Below are 22,821 nucleotides of genomic sequence, written 5' to 3'. Positions count from 1 at the left end.
GAGATACCATTCCCGTCGACTGAGCGCAGCATCTGGAGTGGGAAAAAACTCATGCTGTCTGCCCCATACAAATAGACTCTGGAGTCCCTCCCGGGAGATCTGAGCATTCTTCCGCTCTAAGAGGTCTCCCCAAAGTTCCAAAACTAAAGAGTCCTGCATAATAAACACAAAACAGGGAAAAAGGGGAAGGAAAACCTCACCAAATTGGTTCTTCTACACGAGGGGTCACCAATTGTCACCGAGACACACAAAGCAGCCACACGCAGACAAGCAGTTTTGCAGAGCAGAGGTTTCTCCGTCCAGCCCAAAAGCTGAATCCAGGCGGAGAGAGAGACTCTTTGTTTTATTTCTTGCTTTTTATACATTTGTGGGTCTAGCAGAAGATTGGCTTTTAGAGTTTTCACCTCTCAAGCCAACTGGCCAGACCAGCCGTCACTTACAATTGTTTTCAGGTTAGAAATATGCAAACAAAGGACAGAGAATGAAAAACAAAGGATTTGTTTATGTTACATCTGTGGGAAAAGGTAGAAAACTTCTCTTAATATTGTACAATAACTAAAAAGATCTGGCTCCATTTAAGAAAATCAAAAGGCTATAAAAAGCTCAGAAAAACCAGGGTTACAAAGTATTAAATGAAGGCTGTTGATTTTCTTCGTATAGTTTGTTTTGAATATGTGTAGAGATAAAACTTAGCCATACTATGTTTAATTTTCAGGAAGTGAGTGCTCTAGGCTAAAGTCCTAGAGACCCTTGGGTGTTTGTTCGTTGCTAGCTCTAGTTCAAGTAGCATGACTAAACAGCATTGCTAACTAATAAATGTTTTCACAAAATTAAATTAAATGTTGGTCCTACCCCAACTCTTGGTCAGATATACTCAAATGCGGCACTATCAAAACAGAAGCAAGGACTGAGCAGATGGAGCAATCACACCATTTCACTATAGTATAGTATGCTCCTGTTTATACTGAAACTAATGTGCAGTATACTTTAGGAGAACATATTCATTTTTCCTCATGGGAAGCACTTAGTCTTCCTATCTGCCGAAGAACATGCTGGCATCTTGTTCAACAATTATGTAATTAAAGAGCAACTCGCTGTTTCCTCAGGATAAATGAAAACAAAATAACTTGTGTCTTTATTGCTTTATTATGTGTTCCATCCCAGGGGCCAAGCTGAGGGTGAACACACAGTTGTGAAGAAAGTGAAGGGACAGTTGAAGCATTTCCTAATATTTGACTGCTTGGTTTTCAGCACTAGTACTGACCTTTTAATGCAATTTTGTTTATAATATTATGAAATTGTACTATTTAACTTGCCTATGTGTCTATTAACTATATTTTAGAGGCTGAGAATCAAATCAAAACTGAACTCCTTTTATTTGTTTTTCCTCTTTTCTCTCTAGAGTGTTGAGGGTTAGGGTTAGCTGTTTCTTTTACATGTCAATTATTTCATTCAGTGTTCTTTAACTTGCTTCTGGCATCTGAATTCTGATGGCTTAAAATTTAAGAGCTTTTTTCCTTATCATTTGTCCAGTACTTCTTAGCTTCAAGTGTAGGTAACTATTAGATTTTAAGTGATATTTCCCTGAGTAGTGAGTGTTGAGTTGAGGTCATCGATCATACCAGATTTCTTGCACTTGTCAAGGTTGCATTCCAATTCTAATTTCAAGTATCCTTTTCATTTACAGCAAATGTTTTAGTGAAATGTATTTGTATCACTTTTTTAATCTTCTAGGAATAAATCTTGTTAATTCTTTTAGAGCTACTGCTATATAGAATGAATAATACTGAAAAAGATGGAAGAAAGTGCTGCAACACTTATAGTTAGCTATAGTTTTATAGTTATAGTTATAGTTATAGTTTTATAGTTATAGTTAGTTATATATTTAATATGGGTTTATGTGATAGAAAGTATCATATGTTTCCAAAAGTGAACAGCTAATACATACATACAGACAGACAGACATATACATTTATAGTCCACTGCTAAACTGAATATATTAATCTTGTGAGACAAGGCTAGCTAAAGCTTGTTTTCTTAACTGTATGGTATAATATTTAAAAAACAGATATTTAATACATCTAATGTTTTCTGTTGCAGATTATTATCACAAAATTTTCTCTGTATAGTTGGAAAAATGTTATTATTTAACAAGTGACTTTCCTTTTGGTAGCAGTGATTTCATTGTTGCTTGTGACAGTCTGCTCAGATTAAGTGAAATTTATATAATATTAAAAATATTTTTTCCCCCTTTCTCACCCATATTCCTTCAAGGCTTCCTGTCAAAATCACCAAATATTTTCATGTGGAGCTAGACTCTTCACAGACCATGGAGACATAGTGTGGGTTCACTGAGAAGAAATGTTTGTTGACACAAGGCCTCTGTGTGAAGAGGAGGTAAAAACAAACCCTCCTTCCCCAAGACAGCTCTATGGAGCTGAATTCCTCCCAGCCTATAAGTTGCTGACAGAGAGAGGCATTTTTGATTTCTTTCTTTCAAAACAACTTTCATGCAGGCAAGAGGCTATCAGACTTGAGTGATGGAAGTGAAGGGGAAAAAAACAGCTTCACCAGGAAAACTAGATCAATACCTGGCTCAAAAACTGCTTGTCATGTAAAAATTAGATAGGCAACCCTGTCTATGTATAAGGAAAACACAACAAAGGCAATATCTAGAGGGAAAAAAAGAAAAATCTTCCACAACAAGAAAACTTCTATGCCTTGATTCAGTAGGCTAGCTAGAATATCCCAGGAAGCAATATCAGCACAAACAGATTACAACACAGTCCCTGTACACATCTTAGCAGAATTCAGTTTTGTATTATCCTGTCATAATACAGTAAATGTTTCTGTGAGTCATACTGGGGTTTTTTTGCAAATTAGATTATTAAGGGCAATGCCCCAATATCTTAATTGCAGATGGTGGCAGTTGAATTATGCAAGATTCTTCTACTGTATTGGTAATTTCTCAGTGAGATTTCACAAAACTTTTTATTTGGATGCTTTTTGTTGAGTCAAATTAATATTTCATAGGAAAGATAAATTGTACAGAGGAGTCTAATAGTAATGCTAGTCTCTAAAATGACTGAACATATCACAGTCTGTTTCAACATTGTTTGTAAGAAATTTGGACAATTACAAAATGTGACTTTGAATTATGGATCATTTACGCAGTTCTTCTGATATGGTATTTATAATAGACTGCACTCTTATATCTTTTCACCAAAAATTTGCAAAACATCCAACACAAAATTTTTCTAATTAAACATTAACTTTGAAAACACTGAAAACAAGGGCTTTAAAACTTGCATTCAGTTGCATGGCAACATTATGCATAAACTTGCATAATTTAATGCATATGTACATATTTAACAACATAAGAATTAAATTTAAAAATAAACTAAAAACTAAATCCCTCTTTAAACAAAGTGAAAGTTAAAAAGAAAAATTCTTAGGTTTGCTTTACAGAAACACACCTAGTCATCCTATTGTATGTTAGCTTGACCACGGCCTATTAAGTCCCCCAGCAACTCTAAGGGGTAGTGATTCTTTCTTTTTTTGTAGATAGAAATTTCTATAAACTTGAAAATTCAATATTTTGTGCTGTTTCATATGCTTGGAAGGGGTCTTAAGGGTTTTATTTCACAAAATGTTGGCATCTAACTACTTTTGAGGGCAATGTTACACTCTGAGATGGTGTTGAAGGCCTGAAGGTTACAACAAGAACCTACATACCCTCTAACTAACATGACCTGTCAAATTCCACAAATATTTCCCCTGTGAAGCTTAGAGCTTCAGATTGCTTCAGATTCAGAGCTCTGACCCCTGATCAACATAACTTTCCAAAAGAAGGATTTAACAAAGACAAAAACTCAAGTTTTGAAGGTGGTAATAGGTGAAGAAGGATATTTTCCTTACAGTTATATCTGGCAGCTTTATTTGTTTGTGTTAGTTTCATCTGTAATTTGAGGTGCAGCTGGTAGTATATGAGAATTTTCTCTTAATAAATCCATCCAGAGTTGTCATCCATGCTGACCAGTGCCTTTGATCTCCCCCACTTCCTCTTAAGGAAGTTTATATTCCCATTCTGTGAACTTCTGTCCTGTAAATCTAAGTTTTCTAAGACAGGAGACATGCCTTCTGACCCACAGAGAATGTGAAGATGTTTGTGAATTCTTTTGGGTATCATGTCTGCCGGGTGATTATAAAGCATTATTAGGTCAACAATCCAGAGGATCCCTTTAAAACCCTGGTTACCCTGGAACTGGGAAGCAAAGTAAAGTGTCTTGACCTGGTTGACACAGATTATCTGCAGGCAATAACTGTTGAACTCAGCTTTCCCAAGGCAGGTATCAGCTTTGATAATTTGCTGTTTTGTTATTAAAAGAATGCCTATCTAATAAAAATACTCTGGTTTAAGAGTCATATTTTCTGTAATGTAAAGACATGAGAGATTTTCAGATTTTATATAAAAATGACATCTCCTCCTTTTCCTTAGAGAAACTGATTAAGAAACCTTGAATTTTTTACTGTTAATATTACCAAACTGTTGATTATATTGACATATTTTTCCATCAATTATTTATTTCTTGGCTTTAAATATTCAACTAAAATTGATAATTGTCCACTGTAGAGTCCTAACATGAAGCTCTGTGATGTACATACTAGAACTATACTATATATATTTTTTTTTCCAGTGATCTTTGCTTAACAATGAGATAACTTTTGACTTACAATTTCCATCAATCATAGCATTTCTTTAACTATTTTATTGAATTTAACAATACAATTGTAAATCTATCTCGCAATGGTAGTGAAATGTATCGATAATCAGTAAGAACCTAGAATTTTGACTTTCTAAATATATAAATATACATAGGAATTAGTGGAAAGCTGCTAGGTCATTATGCTGTTCACTGGGAACTGCAAGGGTCTAAGTGATTCTCATTAAGTGAAATATCTGCAATGAAAATATATCATTGTGTCATCTGCTTAAGAAATTGGTATAAAATAGCATTTTAATACCTGGCCTAATATTAATCAGTACAATATAAACTGTGTGCAAATCATGTATATCAGGATTAATGGATTTTCCAAGCTTGTCTGAAATTAAATTTGAAAGTACTCCAAAAGAATATTTTACTGAAAAGTCTTCATAACCCAGGTCTGCATTGTGGTATCCAGCCCTGGCCATGGGATTTAGCTTGATGTTGACACACCATCTCTCTGTGCCTCTGAGACCTATATGGGAAGTACATATTTGTAGGCCAGAAATATAAGTATACCACAGTCTACTGTCTCCCAACATCAGAACAAGAAAGGCAAGTGAGTTTCAGTGTGGCTCACTTGCCTGTTCTCTATATAAATTGAGCAAATTACTGACTACTGGGACCAGACACGCTCCCAAACTTGAGAAATCACTTTTTCCTCCAGGCTAAACAACTTCAGCTCCATCAGCACCTCCTCATCAGACTTGTGCTGCAAACCCTTTGCCAGCATCATTGTCCTGTGATTGACAGGCTCTTCCACATCAGTGTCTTTGTTGTAGTGAGAAGCCCAAACTGGAGGTAAAAGAACCCCAACCTGTGCATGTAGAGACTGAAAAATCTAGGTGACTGTCCTCTGTGGATGCACATTGTACAACATCCACAGGATTTGGTGTGTGTGGTGTTTGCCAGCTCCTTATCTGCCCCACATTTCCCCCTTCATATTCTGCACAGTATATACTGTGCTTTGCCCTTCCACCTTTGCTGTGCTAGGAGAGTAGCTTTGCAGTGTGAGGACAGGAATCAACAGCTCACCATGTAACATGGGCTGTGAGCAAGTCTCACAGAGCAAGCTGGCAGTGTGGGGTGTGCCAGGTGCAAAGCCTCCCAATGAGCCAGTCCTCTCAATGAAGTGGGATTTTGCAGAGCAGTATCCTTCACCATATCTCCTTTCTGGGGACAGAGTTGCCCCTCCATCTTCTCTCTTATATGAAGTGCCTGAGAGGGAAAATTCATTGAGAGAATGGCAGTACTGTTCTAAGTGTCTGATGTTCTATGGGGATCTAACTAATAAGCAAAGATCAGTTTTCCAAAGTTTTTCTGGAGTAGGGAATAGTCAAGGTTGTGAGGAAGGGAGCATGGTGGAAAGATGCATGTCAGGTGTCAGTTGCTAAAACGTGTGTAGATGTATGGAACTGCAGAATGCTATAGCCAGCTACTTTACTTGGCTCTAAGTATTGACTCTGAAAAAAAATTATTAAGGGAAGGTTTTGGTGCAAATGTCTCAAAGACAGTGTCCTGTACAAGAGATCCAGTTATAGCTACCTTTGAGCTAAATCTTAGGGCTACTATTTGGGGACAGCACTGTGAGGAAAACTCTTTAAAAGCAAAATTAACTGCTTACAAATAGAAAAATGCCAAGAACTTCTACTTGAAGCCTAATCAACTGTTCAAAAGTGAATCATCAGTAGCCAGTAAAAATTCATATTTTGCACAATATACTCATTTGTCAAGGGATGCATTAAATGTCCAGATGGTTTAGGCAACAAAAAAATTACTTCATTTTGAATATATTCATACATCAAGAGTTTAACAGAAAGCAAAATAAGAGAATACAAAGAAAATATTTCTTACCTAGCTGCTTAACTTTCCTTCTGAAGTGATAATGTAAAAGTTATGCATTTGTCATTTTCTTGAGTACCCAGTGTTTATATGTGAAAGAATTTTAGTCAAATAGGGCAAAATATTATAAGAAACACTTTCTTTTATGAGTTTCTGAAAACCAAGACTGCTTTAAAACGACTATATTTTTTTTCTCTCTCTTTCAACCAAAATTACAACCTGTAAGCTTTCAACACATTTTCTAGAGGTTGATAAAATATTGAAAAGGAATTCATTAATCTTTTATACAAGTTGTACTTTATTCTTAGTATGTCCTCACATGGTTATAGATTTCTTACAATCGACTAAAGTCAATAAATTGAAAGAACACTTTCAGTTTCTAGAAGTTCAGTTCAAAACTCTTTATGCAGTAGTACTGAAAAGCTTTTGGTCTGTTTTAACAGTATATCATAATTATGCCACAAATATATCACTAAGTAAAGCATCTAATTAAATTATTTTTATAATGCTACAATTTAGCCATATCAATAGCTCTAAAATTATAACACACATGAAAATTCTCCTATTCTATCAATAGTACTTCTAAATTTCATTTACCTGTCTTTATTTTGACAAAACTATTTTCTCTTTTATTTTATAAGGACTATAAAAATAAAACATGAAAGTAGTTTATAGACAAAAGAAGATGAACTTTAAGTGCTATCATTCAGTAAAATAATTTTCAGTAACATTTTGTCAATGTAAATATGTTTACTACTTTGATTGATGTGACTGAGAGCTTTTCTTTAATAACCAAATGGAAAATATTACAATACCTTTACAGTTACACTGTAAAGTGTGAAAGTGTGAAAAACCATTTCAGATATTCAGTAACACTAAATTAGTTGCTGTTCAGATATAATATCATAAGTACTGAGAATTATTTGAATTGTCTTGTAATATGTTCTTTCCTATTGAATTGTTTTTAAAATTACTATCATATCTGAATAGATACTGTAATACTATAGTATGCAACTTTGTAAGGGGAGAATATGCAGCTAGTCCACTCTGCCATTATATATTTTAAAAACTCATAATTACATGCAGAGCATATAGTTCTTTCATGATTGATATAAATTTGCTTTTATTTTTTGTGGGGGTAAGCTATCACCCAAAGGCTTATTTTTACACTTTGCTTACCATGAATTCAAGACTTGTCAATTCTTGGTTTTGTTTCTGTTCTACTCCCAGTCTTAGTGGAGCATTATTAGTTGTCATACTGATTCCAGTGTAAGTGGAATTAAGTAAACCCTGAATGCATTTCTGTCATTCTATTAACTTTAAATGTTCTTTCCCTCTTCCTTCCCTCTGTCATTATTTTCAGTATGTACAGATATTTAGGAAACAAACAAACAACAAAATCAAAATAGTTAGATGCCATATTTATCCATTAGATGGTAGCCATCCATTAATGCAGATTACGTTTATGCTGGGTTTTTTCCCTTTTTACAGCATGCATGTAAAAATGGTTATATCTCATTGGTTGTTTAATAAGTGCAAATTGCAATTGTATTGTTATATTTTTACTTTTTATACAGTTCTATTTTAAAACATTTTAAAATTAGGGGAAAACAATACCTTCATGACTTGAGTGACAATTAAAAATCACTTGTGGGACCAACTTGTTTAACATGTTTTTTCTGGCCATTTAGACCTTTTCCCAGCAAAATATGTTATGGTGTGTGCTGCTTATGTGTGTAGGTGTTGGCACTGCAGAACACCACAGATGTCCACTTGGCTCTGAGTATTGACTTTGAAAAAAGAATTATTAAGTTCATGAAAGGTTTTTCCTTTGAAAATGTTTAGGGGTTCAGATTAGGTTTGTAGTGGTTTCTGATTATTACAGATACCCCACTTCCCAGGAAGGTACTTCTGACCCTTACACAAGATTAACCCTGGAATAACTTGGTCAGTCTTCAGGAAGCAATCATTTCTCCTGCCCCAGTAAATAAGAAAGGACAGTTTGTTCTCTAAACCTAGCTACTGAATGATTAGTTAGATAGATAGATAGATAGATAGATAGATAGATAGATAGATAGATAGATAGATAATCTTGCTTGCATTTCTGCTAAAATGGAGAAAGAAAAACAGATTGATTTGATTTGAACACATATAAGAAAATCTTTATTATTTGAATGCAGTATGCAATAACAATTACTAGAAATTAATCTTACTAAGTGAGTGGCATAGATGATTGAAAAGATCAAATAGCTTCCGACAGACGCTGTTCAGGAAGAAAGGTGCACTTCTTTTGCAGTATAAAACCATAGAGTGGCTGTGTAAAATTTTATAGTATCTAAAATAAAATTAAGGAGGAAAAAAAAGATGTAATGTAGACAGGTATTAAAATTTATATTTAAGTAAAAATGGAAGGTAAACCTGAAGTTTTAAAAAACTCCAACTGTAGCTTTTAATATCTTAATATCTTAATATCTTAAATTCTAATCATAAGTCTTTTACATATGTTTGTTAGCAAGCATTTATTTATTCACAGATGCAAGAGGAATAATACCTAAAATTATGATATGTACCAGTTTTGAAGTTCAGGAGCATCAGAGCTCGTGTTAAATTAGTTCTTTAAACCATTCAGGTAAAGCTTTAAATATTCCAGCCCGTCTTGCAAGCATGAAAACTTCTGTATTGCTGTGAAAAACAATCAAAGCTGATATTGGCTGCTAAATTTAAAGAAAAAAAAAGTATAAATAATATTTATTTATACTTCTTTATTTTATTTTCCTGGGCTTATACAGATTCATAGATTTCAATATGCAAATTGAATTTAACATTTTCAGGAAATTTATATAAATTCCTGTAACAATTACACTTGATCTCTCTGGAAAATGTCCCCCTCTTTACTCTTCAGAAACTACCTTTGCAAAAAGAGATGAGTCTATATAAGAACAGCCCTTTTCCATCGCCTGCTTTCCTTCCTTAAATCCTTAGGCAACCCTCGAGGTTCACACTAGGCACAAGAGCAGTGAGTGCCGCGTACAAATACCATCTGACTTGGCACTGCGCCCCTCACATCCAGCAGAGCTTTGCTCTAGGAATGGTGTCGTTTCAATGAATAGGTTTCAGAGCAGCTGCCAACATTCATTTCTGGCAGATGACAAAAGGAGATGTGTGCCATGTGAAAGCTTTTTGCTAGGCTTCAAGGTATTAAAGAGTAAGTCTGGAAGAATGTGGCACAGGGATAGACCTGCCTATCACCCACAAGGACTCCTAGAGAGAGAAAAATCTCCTTTATGATTATTTAATAGATTAGGAAGAACATTGGTCTGAACTCTCTTCCAGTACTGTTCTACAATGCTGTTATATGTCAATCATAAGATACTGCCCTTGGCACAAAGAAATATGGGGACAATATATTATGGGTATGCAAAATGTGAAAATCAAAGCCATTTGAAAAATTATTTAAGAATAATTTCCACGAATAAATTCTGAGTCACTATTTTCAGTAGCTTATACGTATCAAATAAGAATCAGCAACAGCTTTTGATTTGTAACTGGAGAGAAATTAAGAAACAGCATTCGTGGTTTACCGTCCTTTTCTTTGTCTATTGATATGAAAAAATACTCTGGGGGAGGGAAACACAAACTGAAGAAAAATTTCTGAGAGGGGAAAAATGGTGATTTCAATTTCAGTAGACCTGTGGCAATTTCCATAAACCCAGGCCTATTCACTATTTGATCAGTTTGGTTTGTGTTGCTCCTACTCCTCTACCACATGCAGAAACTCTTCAGTAAAAAGTCACTTACTTCTGAGACATAAGCCAGGAGCTAGAATCATTATTATCTGAGGAGAATATTATTGTCATATAGTGGAAGCAATGCAAAATATAAATGTCAAACATTAAAACAAAATTATATATTAATAATTTTTCAGTGACTAGGATTAAACTTATGCAGATTTGGATTTTTTTGAGCTTTTTTCCCCCTTTTTTTTTTTCTAGTGTGCACATGCACAGTGTGCCAGTGTGCTCAAGATAAATGGCCAGACATGAGGCTCTTACAGATGACACTTTAAGAATCTTTATTCTCTACACTGCTTAGTGCTAGATGATTTTCATTGCTGGAAGTCTGAGGATGCATACAATTTAGACATGAGTTCTGCTTTTCCAAATTACTCTCTGATTTTTTTTCTTGTGGCAGTTTTACATGCTGTCTTTGTTGTAGCATTATTATTATTGTTATCATCATCATCATCATCATCTATATTTTAACAGCTCTCTTTTTATGACTGTGTTAAGTCCCCATAGTCTAAGCAAATACACCATTGACCATCATTTATGTCTCCAGTAATAAAATAATTTATCATTTCAGCAATTTTCTTGGCTATTTGTAAAGGGAGTTTTATGCTATCTACTCAGGTTTCATTTTATTCTGAAGACCATGGGGTGCTTTCGTATGTGGAGGAATCACAGAAGCAATCTATCTGTCAACTCAAATTTTGTATTTAACAGGTAACATCACTAAGGATTTAATGGCAAAGGACAGGCTGAATCATTTATCTTAGTACTGCATTCCTATGCTCTTTTCATTCCAACATAGGGAAATTATAAAACCATAATTTAAAGTGAGACTGTAATTTCTCATTTCAGCACAGGATAAAAATTTCTTGTTTAATTTTAGCAGCAGAATTATGGTGGTGCTAATCAGTAGGAAACTGTATGTTGTAACATTGTCCCGGGTTAAGGGATTAACAGTTTGCTGAAGATACTGTGTTCTTTACTCGCCTGTTGGCTCCTGAACCAATGTCCTTCCCCTTCGCCTTCCCCTTCTCCTTTCCACTACTCTCCACTCTCAAGGTATCCTTTTTAAAGCATTTTCTTCTGCAGTTTGTAGAACATCTGCTAGGTCAATAAGAAATATGTTCTCATATTCCTGATATGCCACTTATTGTAGCACTCTCCCCTTTTTATAGTTGTTCAATAATGCTTTTGGAATTAAGGTAATCTGATTTACTTTTGATGAAAACATTACTGATTCATTGGAGCTTCACAACCAGATTTTCAGCTGGCTATACTCATTCAAATAAGGCATCTTAAGAGATAGCACACTTCAAACTGTGATTTGCCTTCCTTCTATCTTCTTGTTTGCATTTCTTATTTCCTCCCAGATATGAATTTTTTATCTGCTGTTAAGGGTGTGCTATGAGGATGTGGGTTTACTTGATCATTGATAACACTGACGATTAACTATCAGATTCTAAAATACAGATGACTGAGTATCATCTGCATTTCAGTTGTTTTATAGATAATAGAATAGCTTTCCCATTGACCTAAACTTGTTGCGTCATGTGGCAGCAGTGACCATCCTGTCCAGGGAGGTTACAACCACCAGCAGGGAAACAGACGAGACAAGTCTTTGTTGTAAGCATGAGAATCCATTTATTCCCCCCCACCCCGGGCTGGGAGTGGGTGAGAGCGAAGAGGGGTGAAGATGAAGAGCTCGAGCAGGGGCAGGCTCATGGGTTTTATTTGGTATTTTAGGGGAGGAGTCTTAGGTTTAGGTCAAAGGGGGGAGATCATATTTCAGCCTCCTCAAGGCAGGACTCCACATAAACTCATAGTAACTACCATAGTAATTCCTAATAAAGTTGATGAGATTTGAAAAGTGTATTTTCATTTCTTGTCTTTCAGTTTCTAACTCGGATCTCCAAATGGTAAGGCATTCTACTAGGAGAGTTTTCATGTCTATCTTATGAGCTGTTGTGAGATGACTTTGCACTGAAGTTTTCAGTTCCTGCATCTGGTGACACAAATGAAATGTTGTAAGTGTTTTTATTACTTTCTTTCATATTTAATTTTCATATTTAATACTAGGTAATGCAATTTAATACTAGGTAATACTAGCAAGAGAACTAGCTTTAGTTCTCTACCAATGTCAGAGATTATGACCTGAATGTATCAGATTAGACACATAGGCAAGAAAAATCTACTGGAAGGTCAGGGCAGCACTGGAAAAGAGTACCCAAGTAGGTTGTGGGATATCCTTGGAGATTTTCAAACCTTGGCTAGACAAAGCCACAGCTGACCTTTTCTAGTGTTGGTTATAACCCCATTCCATGTAGGAATTGACCTGTATGAACTCCTTTGACCACCCCCTCAACCAGCACTTCTGCTTTGGAAGTTGAAATGCTGTAACTCCATAGAACATTCACATTCCTATATGCCATCACAAGGGATAACCTTCCTGGAGAATTAGCGTCTTTGGACTTGTCAATTTTCAGGAGTTGCTCAATATCACACCAAGATCCTGTGATTAAAAGGGATGCTGATGAAGCTGGTTGCTCCTCTTATGTAGTTGACACAGTACAGAGAAGTGTATCACAAACCAGAGCCTCATTTTCATAGCCTGTTTTAGTCTGATAAGGAGTTGCAACAATGTTTGCTCTGGACTGTCTGCAAATTACACAGTTGTGTCCTTGTGACCTGAGTCACACAGCACAGTCTAGGCAGGACAAACAAGGAGCTTAACCTAGGGATTTTTCATATACCCACTATTATCATCAAATGATGATTCATAGTCAGCCTTTTGTAACTGGCATGCATTACTTGAATTATAACTAATACTTTTTTCTGTGTAAATTCATTGTTTCCTCTTTGTCATAGGCAAATATGCTTTTCCTGCTGCACCTCAGCATAACTGACAAAGTTATTACAGAGCACAATACAGTCCTTCTGTTCTTATATTTTCAGATTTCACTAAGGCAGACAGACTCAATAACAAAATTATTTAAACTGTATGGTCTCCTCAAATGTCTTTACCACAGTCAATGGTCCTTGATGCATTATTGCAGTTCATTATTGAATGGCAAAAAGAATTATTTTCTGTTTATATTTTTTGCTAATGCTGATAAATCAAATATGTTGATAGTCTAAATTTGAAATACCTCCTACAGAAATCTGCAGCAAAGGTAATGGCTGTTACTTTATAGAATGACTGTATAAGATGAGGTGCTTAGGTAGAGTTAAAAAAACCCACCTTAAAAATAACATTCATCATATTTTTCTCTTAACGGGTATGCCATCATGCTAATGTTGCTTCTGCTGCTCAAATAAACCACTCCATGCAACGTTTCTACTAGCAGTGAGCAAACTCAATACTTTATTACAACACCTCTATTTTAGTTTGCATTTTACCTCCTGGTTGATACAGAGAAATTCTTTAGATGTGCCACATTTTCCCTCAAGATTGGGCAGATCAGTGAGAGCCATAAAATATTATATCGGAAAAGATTAGATAATTAGATGTCTGTAACTGTATGTTTGTCTTGTGGGCAAATCTTTCTCAGTCTAAATTATTTCTCTTTTTTTAAGTCCATCAGAAATGGTTCACTGTAAAGGATTAAAATATATGTGGTTTTTCAGACCAGAAAAAGCACCTGATTATTTTATTCAGTGCTCCAAGGTTATTTAAGGACCTTATACATTTTTAGTAAGTTTGTTGTCAAAAGCAGATCTGATTTCCAGTATGCTATTTTCTTTTATTTCTCCAGTTATGACACTATCCTGCAGATCACATGGAGCTAAAAGAAATTATAGAAGTATGGACAAAGAAAATTATATCTTCCTTTGTATACTTGTGCCACTACAGGGAAAAGATACTTAACCAGGTAGCTGCCATGGTACAATGGTACGGGTACAATGTGTGTTGCAGGAGAAGCTGTTGAAAGTCCTCAAGTTTTTGACTATGCCCTGTTATTTGGGGACTGAAGAGGAATGGGAAGTGATCTTTCCCTCTTCCTTTCCAATACTTTTTCTAACCTGTGCATTTGGGGCTTGCTTACATTAAACTGAATGGTATCAAACTTCTGTTCCAAAGGTAGAAGATCGAGTGGACCTTTTCTTTTGCTGAGATATTTTCTTTTATCTTCTTTGTTGCACTGCCTTGTATTTCTTGGTTTATTTCTTCTTTAGTTTACTGCTGTTAACATGGACTAAACAGAAATAACTCTAAGGCTGAAGAGGCAGCCATTTTTTTCAAATTAATGTTAGCCTGTGCTGGGTAGAATTTAATGAATTATCCATAAAGCAACATAATGGGTATCCTGACTCTGTAATGAAAAATAAAGGTAATTACACAAGAACAGCTCATGCTAAAAGTCCTTGAATGACAATAAGCTGTCTCTAATTATTAGTCTGGGACAATGTGGATTTTTACAACCTTGGAAAATTGATTGTATAGCACTAGGAAGATTTTGCATTTTTCCTCCTACTTAGCTCATGCTGCTTGCCATGCATTTGTTATTTTCATTTTCTTTTGCTGACTACTGTGATGGGATTCTATCAACCTTCTTCAGATAACATTTGGAGAAAATGGTTCTACATTTCTAGGCTTCTCAAAGTCTACAACAATATCTAAAGACAGGAGTCATCTCACCTAACTATTTTTGAAAAAGTGGAATAAATGGAAAGCGTTTGCCTATTCAGAGCACCTTTCTGAAACAGCTATCTTAGCATACATTTAGTTACTTTATAATGAGTACCTGTGTAAAGCAACATGGATTATATAACTAATGTTAAGCTGACTAAAACCAGAGGATGAATTCTTTCTTAATGGTTGAAAGTGTTGCTGTTTCTGCTCAACCAGATTCAAGGTACTGTCTTCATAGTTCAAAGTGTAGGAGAGAGTGACACAATAATTAATTCTTGGTTTTATACCTTGTCTAGGCCTAGTACTACATTGGTAATTCCAGTCTGTCTTTTTGGTTATCCTATAAAAAATTATCCCATCAAAGTTCCCTGTTAAATTTATACATCCACCAGCGATGGGGACTTAAATCTCATGATCTCTATCCCAGACCCCCTCAAATTCACTATCCAATATTCTGTCCATTTCTATAGCTCCTTGTAAATCAGGAATTTGGCAGTCCTTCAGTCCTTGAGGTACACCCAGAAGATGCCAAATTTAGTGAGGTTTTGGGCTCTACATACATTTTGCTTATTGTGAATACCCTCCCATGTGTGCTGCTGATGGCTTGCTTAGAGTATTTCCAAAAATCAAAAGGAGTAAGCAGTTTCTAGTGAGACATAAGCAGGGCAGTTTGGAACTCTACTGGACATCCCTTTGTTCTGGAACACTTTTAACATTATTCTTTCCATTCTTATGAAAACACTTTTCTCAAAATGTTAGAAAAGGAATGTAAGTTTCAAGACTTTCTGCTTTCTAGATGAGACCATAATATTCCTCTTGAGGTAACCAGAAACCCTGTTCCCTGTTGTATAGAGTAGTTCTGTCCTGAGCCCAATGTGTTTAGAAGATTTGAGCTAAGGTGACTGTGGTGGGTGAGAACATGAATCCATGAGATATAATTGGTGTCATCCCTACCAAAGTGTCATTTTTAACCTCATCTTTCATGTATTAAAAATAAAGAAAAAAGGAAAAGCAGCTTTCTTTTTGTCCAGAGTAGAATGAAAGACCAAGTTATATGTTTCACAAGCACAAGAAGAATCAAGCAGTTTACTATGTCATGTTGGCCTTTTGCATAGTGTTAAATTAAATCACACATTGCTCAGACTTTCTAATTAATAATAAGCTATGTGAAGGTAGTCTTTCTGTAATTACCCTTTCAGTTAATCAAAGCACATTTTCCGCTACTCTCCATCTTAAATCTATTTCATGTTTTGTTTTTTTTTTTTTTCTCCCTTTATTTCTTATCATTTACTTTGCAGTCTAGATCTTGCCTTTGAAATACTAAGATCAAGTACCTGATTCATAGCTATCAAAATTTTAAGCTACGCTGTAAGATAACAGAGAAGGGTAAAGCTTATTTTAATTCTAATAATTCTGAATTGAAATATCAGTTCTAGTATGATAGAAAAATAACTCCGATGAGCCATTTTTCTTGGTTGAAATCATATACACTAATAAAGAAGATCTGCTTTTCATTCAAAATCAATGGTTATTCATTTTAGGAATGTAGAATTCTTTCTGTAAAGGGAGACATTGTTACTTTTGTGTACAATAGAACTGCATCAAACTGAAAAATGAACTCACATATCACCTGCAGAGTTTCTCTTCATTTTCCACAATGTTTCAAATTCTTAAGCATTTCTTAGGTAGCAATTTTTTTCACTGTATTCTATAAAAATACGGAGTCATTTATAAAGAAAGTGCAGTACAAATGGGAGGCTTACAAGCCAACATATACAGATTTGAAAGTATAGGGAGGTCAGGTAAAAATTTCTGACAGAATTATCTGTTTAATAACGTAATTTTTAAAAATGCAAGCTCTTTGAAAAATATAGTTTTCTCCAGCAAAGAGCATTTTTTTTTTCTCTCTTGTGTCCACTTGAGGAAGTAGAAAAATGTACTTCAACTTCATGGAAGAGAGTAATTGCCAAATAATCAGCCTAAGTGATATGCTAGTTGATGTTTTATCAATATTTTTGCGGAATTAATAAATTATTACCTCATGCATATGTGTTTATGTAAGTTTAAAATATGTGTTTCCATATTTTAAACTTACATAAACTTAGAAAAGCTTAAAAATAATCTTCTAAAGAGAGAGCATGTAGTGACAGGACTAGGGGAAATGGATTCAAACTGAAATAGGACAGGTTTAGATTATATATTAGGAAGAAATTCTTTACTGTGAAGATGGTGAGGCACTGGAACAGGTTGCCAGAGAAGTTGTAGATACTCCGTCCCTGGAAATGTTCAAGGACAGGTTGGATGGTGCTCTGAGTAATCTGGTCTAGTGAAAGGTGTGCCTTTCCATGGCACATCCCCATGGGGGCTTGGGACTACATGATCTTTAACAGCCCTTCCAATCCAAGCCATCCTATGATTCCATGATCTAATTATTGAAACATTTTATATTTTTGCACTTCTTTATAAGTCATTGGACAGTCTAAGTCAGTATAAAAACACAAACTGCATTGTCATGTAGTTTAACAGAAACAACAAGGAATAGAAAATCACTGTGTACTTACTGAGCTACAGAACTTTAAATATTCATGCAAAATAAACAACACAACAAATGCGGGTAACATATAATAAGCAATTTATTTCTAATCATCTTTGTTTCTGTAGAAAGACTAAAAAAACAACTAGGCTCTTTACTGCACACAAACTTGCTAGAATACCCCTCTTTTAGGCAATAAACCAACTTTTCAAGTATCATGTTAAAATAATGTATTGACATAGTGAAATCACAGAAATGCGTTATTTAACCTACTGATGTTACAAGATTATATCATGTTGATGTTATAGTATTTGCAGACTCAGAGGTCAAAAGAAAATTAAAAGCCTAGGCTGATATCTACAGTACATATGTGTTAGAAAGTGATGCAGAAAATGTTAGTCTTATATTAGAATCTCAATGGTCATTAGAGCTCAAGCATTCAATGGTATAAAAATTTCAATAATATTGAAATTCTTCGACTTCTCCTAAGCCCAATTTAAAAAAAACACAGCGTACATCGTGAGCAACTATTAGATGCTATGTCATACTGAGAGCTGATAGCACCAAAAAGCATAATTGCATTCTGGGTTTTGGTTTCACGCTCTGGAAGTCACCAGGAAGAGTCAGAAGCAATCACATAATTTTCCATGTAACCTCACAGCTCTTCTTGAAGTGTTTTCTTCCAAAACACATGGTGAAATATTAAAAATATAGCAAGCACAAACATGCAGAAATTTTGCAAGCAATGAATTCTAAAAATGTTTTAGTACATAAGCCCCTTTTCTTACTGTATTTATTTCAATTAAAAATTGACAACTAAGAAAGCCAGATTTTTTTGCTTTTCCCCTTCATTATTATTCCTGTGCTTATTATCTGTGTTGAGGATTCATATAAAATTAATAATTGTAAACTTAAAGCAAAAGAAGTCAAGTATCTGTCTGATTTTCCACTTGCAGGCAATTCAGTAATTTTCCTCTAATTTACTACAGTTATATGTCTGAGTCACATATTTCCAATATACAAATCAGCAAGTCACTCTGTGCTCGCTTGACTGTATTTGCAGATATGTTTAGTCCCACTTCCCTAACCCACACGCAGAAGAGTCTGTCGTAAAACTTAGTTGCTAAATATTTACAGCAGAAAAATATTGATAATCAGAAATACTATGAATAGTTTCTTTTCCAAGGACATCGTGCCTGCAGTTGATGAAGACGTTCATGGTCTCTAGAGCTTCCAGTAAAAAGCATATTACACAGCTTGCAGCCGGAAGGCAGGGCTTCAGCATACATAGTACTTGTTCCAGAAGGCAAACATTGTAAATAATGAATGCTCCCCTTCCTCTTCCTTTCCTTACTTATTATATCTGAGCTGACATCATATGGTACAGAATATCCTTTTGATCACTTTGGGTCAGCTGGTCTAATTGTGCCCCTTCCCAGGATTTTGGCCACCCCCAGCCTACCAAATGTTGAGCTACGGCCTTGGTGCTGTGCCAGTGCTGCTCAGCAGTAGCCAAAAACTACTGGTGTGTTGTCAGCACCTTTCTAGCTACCAAGACAAAGAACAGCACCGTGAGAGCTGCTGTGGGAAAATGAACTCCATCTCAGCCAGACCCAGTACAAGGGTTGTATACCCCTTAATGAGTTGCAATAAAACAGCTCTCTGACTTGCTGTCCTCCATACAGAAAACTTATTCCACCTAAAATAAATTCCCTCATTAACACAACTTAAGTCCACTGTGGCTGTTAAGCCCTCCAGTGGGCATCTCTTTCAACTTTCATATGTCCTGCAGTAAAGCTATTAGGTACTACTGTGTGGCATACAGGTAATAGTCTGTCTAATGTGGGCTATACTGTGATGAATCTATTGAATGGAAACTCTAGAAGCAGAAAAACCATGTTCTGGGTAAAGCCAGGGGAGGAAGCTGCAGAGTCTAGGGAAATACACAAAGAGAACTATCTTGGGACAGACAACCTTGAGCTTTTTATGGAGGGAAACTTGTAGCAGTCTACTGCAGACGAGATATGCCAGCTACAGTGCCATAGATGGGGATGAGAGAGGATATGACCCTTGTGTTATTGTAGAATTAAAACATTTCTGAGGATAGGTGTAGGTTTGTGCTGTAGTTCCATGTTTTGGAGATAGAGACACTGGCTTATTGATAATGTGCTGTCCTTAAAAAGGAAGTAAAAATATTTTTTATTTAACTTTTTTGTTTTAAATAAATAAGTTACTGAGGGAACGTGAAAGGAATTCCTCCTTTTGTGTATCTATAATTGAGTACAATGTATCAGGCTGTTTTTGTAGCCAGTGAAGAGAAATTGGCATTTTGGGGGCACAGTTCATCTGATGTATTTTAGAATAGTCTTTTAGTGCGATGAATCACAGTTTAGAAATACTTTTCTTCATTGGCTAAAAATGAAGACTAAGTGTGACTAGCTCAGGTATCTGGCTTTGGCCAAGCAGACATAATTTTAAGAAGACAATGAAGCACAACTCCAATGAATTCTCAGACAATGGGGCATACATGCAATAGACATATCACTCAGCAATCAATAGCGGAGCAGTGGCCTGAAAGTATCACCTCATGAATTTTATGCATCTGTCAAAAAGTTATTATGTCTTCTGTTGCAGTTGGTCCTGAAAGCTTTATTTGAAAAGATGGCATGTCTCTTGTTCTTGTGGCTCACTAAGTCTATTTACGTAGTAATTAATTAGAAAAACTTAGGGCACTGAGATTTTATGGGTGTTTACAACAGTGTTTCTTGCCAATGTTGAGTTGGACTTTTGTTTTCCCTGAGCTCTCTGTAATATCACTGGTGGTGAGAAGCCTCTACAAAAGGTGATTCAGAAGGATACTGCAAGGTTGGTGTCCTAAAGGAACCAGTTTAGGCAAAGTGGAACATATCATTACATAAGACACATTAAACTTATTTCTGCATTTCAGGAGCTATTTAAAAATGAAAGAACTAGTTTACCTACAGGGGGCAAAGCTAGGAAGTGATGTAAAATATAGAATAAAAAGGACTTTTTAACTTGTCATGGAGATTTTATTTCTGTTCTTTTAATTTTTACTTTATTTAAGATATTGTGGATATTCTGGTTGCTTTTCTTCTCAGTAAAAATGCTATACTTTGCTCCTAGTACATAGACTGAACTAAAAGTTTAACTTATCAGTGGGTCTTGTTTGAACTTTACTTGCAAAGAAATGTAATTTTTTTAGTGAGAAACTCTTTTATAGCACTTTCTTTTCCCCAAACTCTAAAATTCTCTTTTCTTTCCAAACCACACTGTAGCTGCTGCATTGTAAAAATGAGAAAAAACCCAGGTATTGAAAGTGCACACTTAGATTTAGTGAGCTTATTTTTGACCATGTAGTGATAAATTCCTTCCTGTCCATGTATCAAATTTAATTGAAATAACTGGCTTGTTTATTAACCATATTTTTATATATTGATATGATTTAAGACACATGAGTCTTCAGTCACTTATGTGAAACAATATTTAATACCTTCTTCAGACAAAAAGTGGATTGGAAGTTACCTTAAAACACTCAAGAAAAACCCATCAAATATATTTATTAATGATTTTTTCACCCTCTGCTAATAAGCATTAAATATTTAACAATTTATTTGGAAAAATAAGGAATTCAAAAATATTTTTGGTATTAGAAATCTCAATAACATAATAGTATTTTATTGCCATGGCTAGAGTTTATTTATAATAACTGAAATATAGAATGGGGGGGAAAAGTCATTTAAGCCTTTATTGATCATCAGGCTTGACACGTGGTAAGGATGTTGACTATATCATCCAGCTACTTTGGAGATGTCTTTTCTTCAGTTTTGCTTTGGTGTGGTGGTGTTTTTTTTTTTTTGTTTTGTTTTTTTTTTGTTTTTTTTTTTTTTTTTTTTTTTTTTTTTTTTTTTTTTTTTTTTTGTTTTTTTTTTTTTTTTTCCCCAAGAAGGGCAAGAGGAAAAGTTCTTTGCTTAGGTTACAAAATTATCCTTGTCACAACCTAACAGGTACCACCAAACATAATGCTACTAAAACATAAATTGAAGCTAGAAGTAAAATTAATTAAACATCTCCTAGAAAAATGGGAAATTAATCTGCTACAAGACAGAGGCAGTAACACCTCCTCCTTCTTCATTATCCCTTTGAATAATGTGCATCAGTTCAATGAAATCAGGCTTCAGCTGCTCACTGAATAGCAGAGATTTCCACAGGCACAGGATTTGGACAGATCTTCCCTTCTGAAATGAAACCAGTTTTACTTGACAGGTCACAGAGCCAAAGAGTTGCATGGCCATGCTCACTGAAAGCAACTTTAGATAAGTCGGTGTGCTTGCAGAGATCCCAGGCTACTCACCTTCATGGATCTGAAATGTCTGTTAGATTGGCATGAAGCTTTTAATTCAAGGTCTCTTTTTACTCTGCCTAGAGCCACTTTATTCAAGTCTGTGGGAAATCTGATGATTAAAGTTGAATTCATCATCACGACTGGAAGCTGCTAGTGCACCTGGTCTGCCTCTTTTCTATGAAGGATTTATTCATGAGGTATCTAAACTAATATTAACTCAGAAGGCAAAAGCAGTGCTGATACTGGCACCAGAGCTATTTACCCCTTTGGCTACAGATCCTGCTTTGCTTGCATCATCAAATTGCATTAGATACAATATCTAATTGTATCTAATGCATCAAATGCATTAGACTACAAGATAACATTGCAGATTTTGGGTACCTCTAAAATCATCTTCCTTCCTTACAAAATCAACATCAATTAATGTAATTGATCAAGGCCAAACTATTCCATAAATAACACAGTCCACTCAACAGCAAGAATATTTTTAGTTCTTTCTTGTTTAAAAGCAAACTAATGTGATCAAGACTACTGGGTTTTGAACTCATGAACAGTTTTGGAGATATAACCTGGGTTTCTGCTAGTTAGTCTGACTTCAGAATCAAAGCAGAAGATGACAAATTTTGGATGTATTTTGTCCACACACTGCATTGCTTCTGTTGAAAAGAAATTATCAAAAAATTATGTTTTGGATGTGACAATAGATGAGAAAGAAACATTAAAAGAAAAGAAAAACAAATACAGCATTTTATGAAGAATTTGTTCCATCTTATATTTGGTTATTCATTAAAATTTAATGTAGTTTGTTGTGGTTCTGTTTTGGTTTGGGTTTTTTTAATAATATGCAAATTGTTGGTCACACTCAACCATCCATACTTTTCTAAGCCTTCTCTACCAAA

General features: G+C 35.1%; 1 protein-coding gene across 6 annotated transcripts in view; it reads left to right on the top strand.

The window, feature by feature from the left end:
- The window catches only part of MGAT4C (MGAT4 family member C), a 411,241-nt gene that overhangs the window by 362,518 nt on the left and 25,902 nt on the right, over positions 1-22,821 (top strand). For 3 of the 6 annotated variants that reach the window (XM_040063363.2, XM_040063368.2, XM_040063367.2), the window contains one exon: positions 12,290-12,420. The exons of 1 other annotated variant lie outside the window; for it this stretch is intronic. The gene's annotated coding sequence lies outside the window, so the exon portion shown is untranslated. Of the gene's footprint in view, positions 1-11,017; positions 11,111-12,289; positions 12,421-22,821 lie in introns of all 6 variants that reach the window. 2 more of the 6 variants (XM_058420301.1, XM_040063365.2) reach the window with 1 other exon arrangement.

The sequence above is a fragment of the Hirundo rustica genome, chromosome 4 (genome assembly GCF_015227805.2).
Source record: "Hirundo rustica isolate bHirRus1 chromosome 4, bHirRus1.pri.v3, whole genome shotgun sequence".
In the NCBI taxonomy this organism is placed as follows: Eukaryota; Metazoa; Chordata; class Aves; order Passeriformes; family Hirundinidae; genus Hirundo; species Hirundo rustica.
This window is presented reverse-complemented; position numbering and strand designations above follow the sequence as displayed.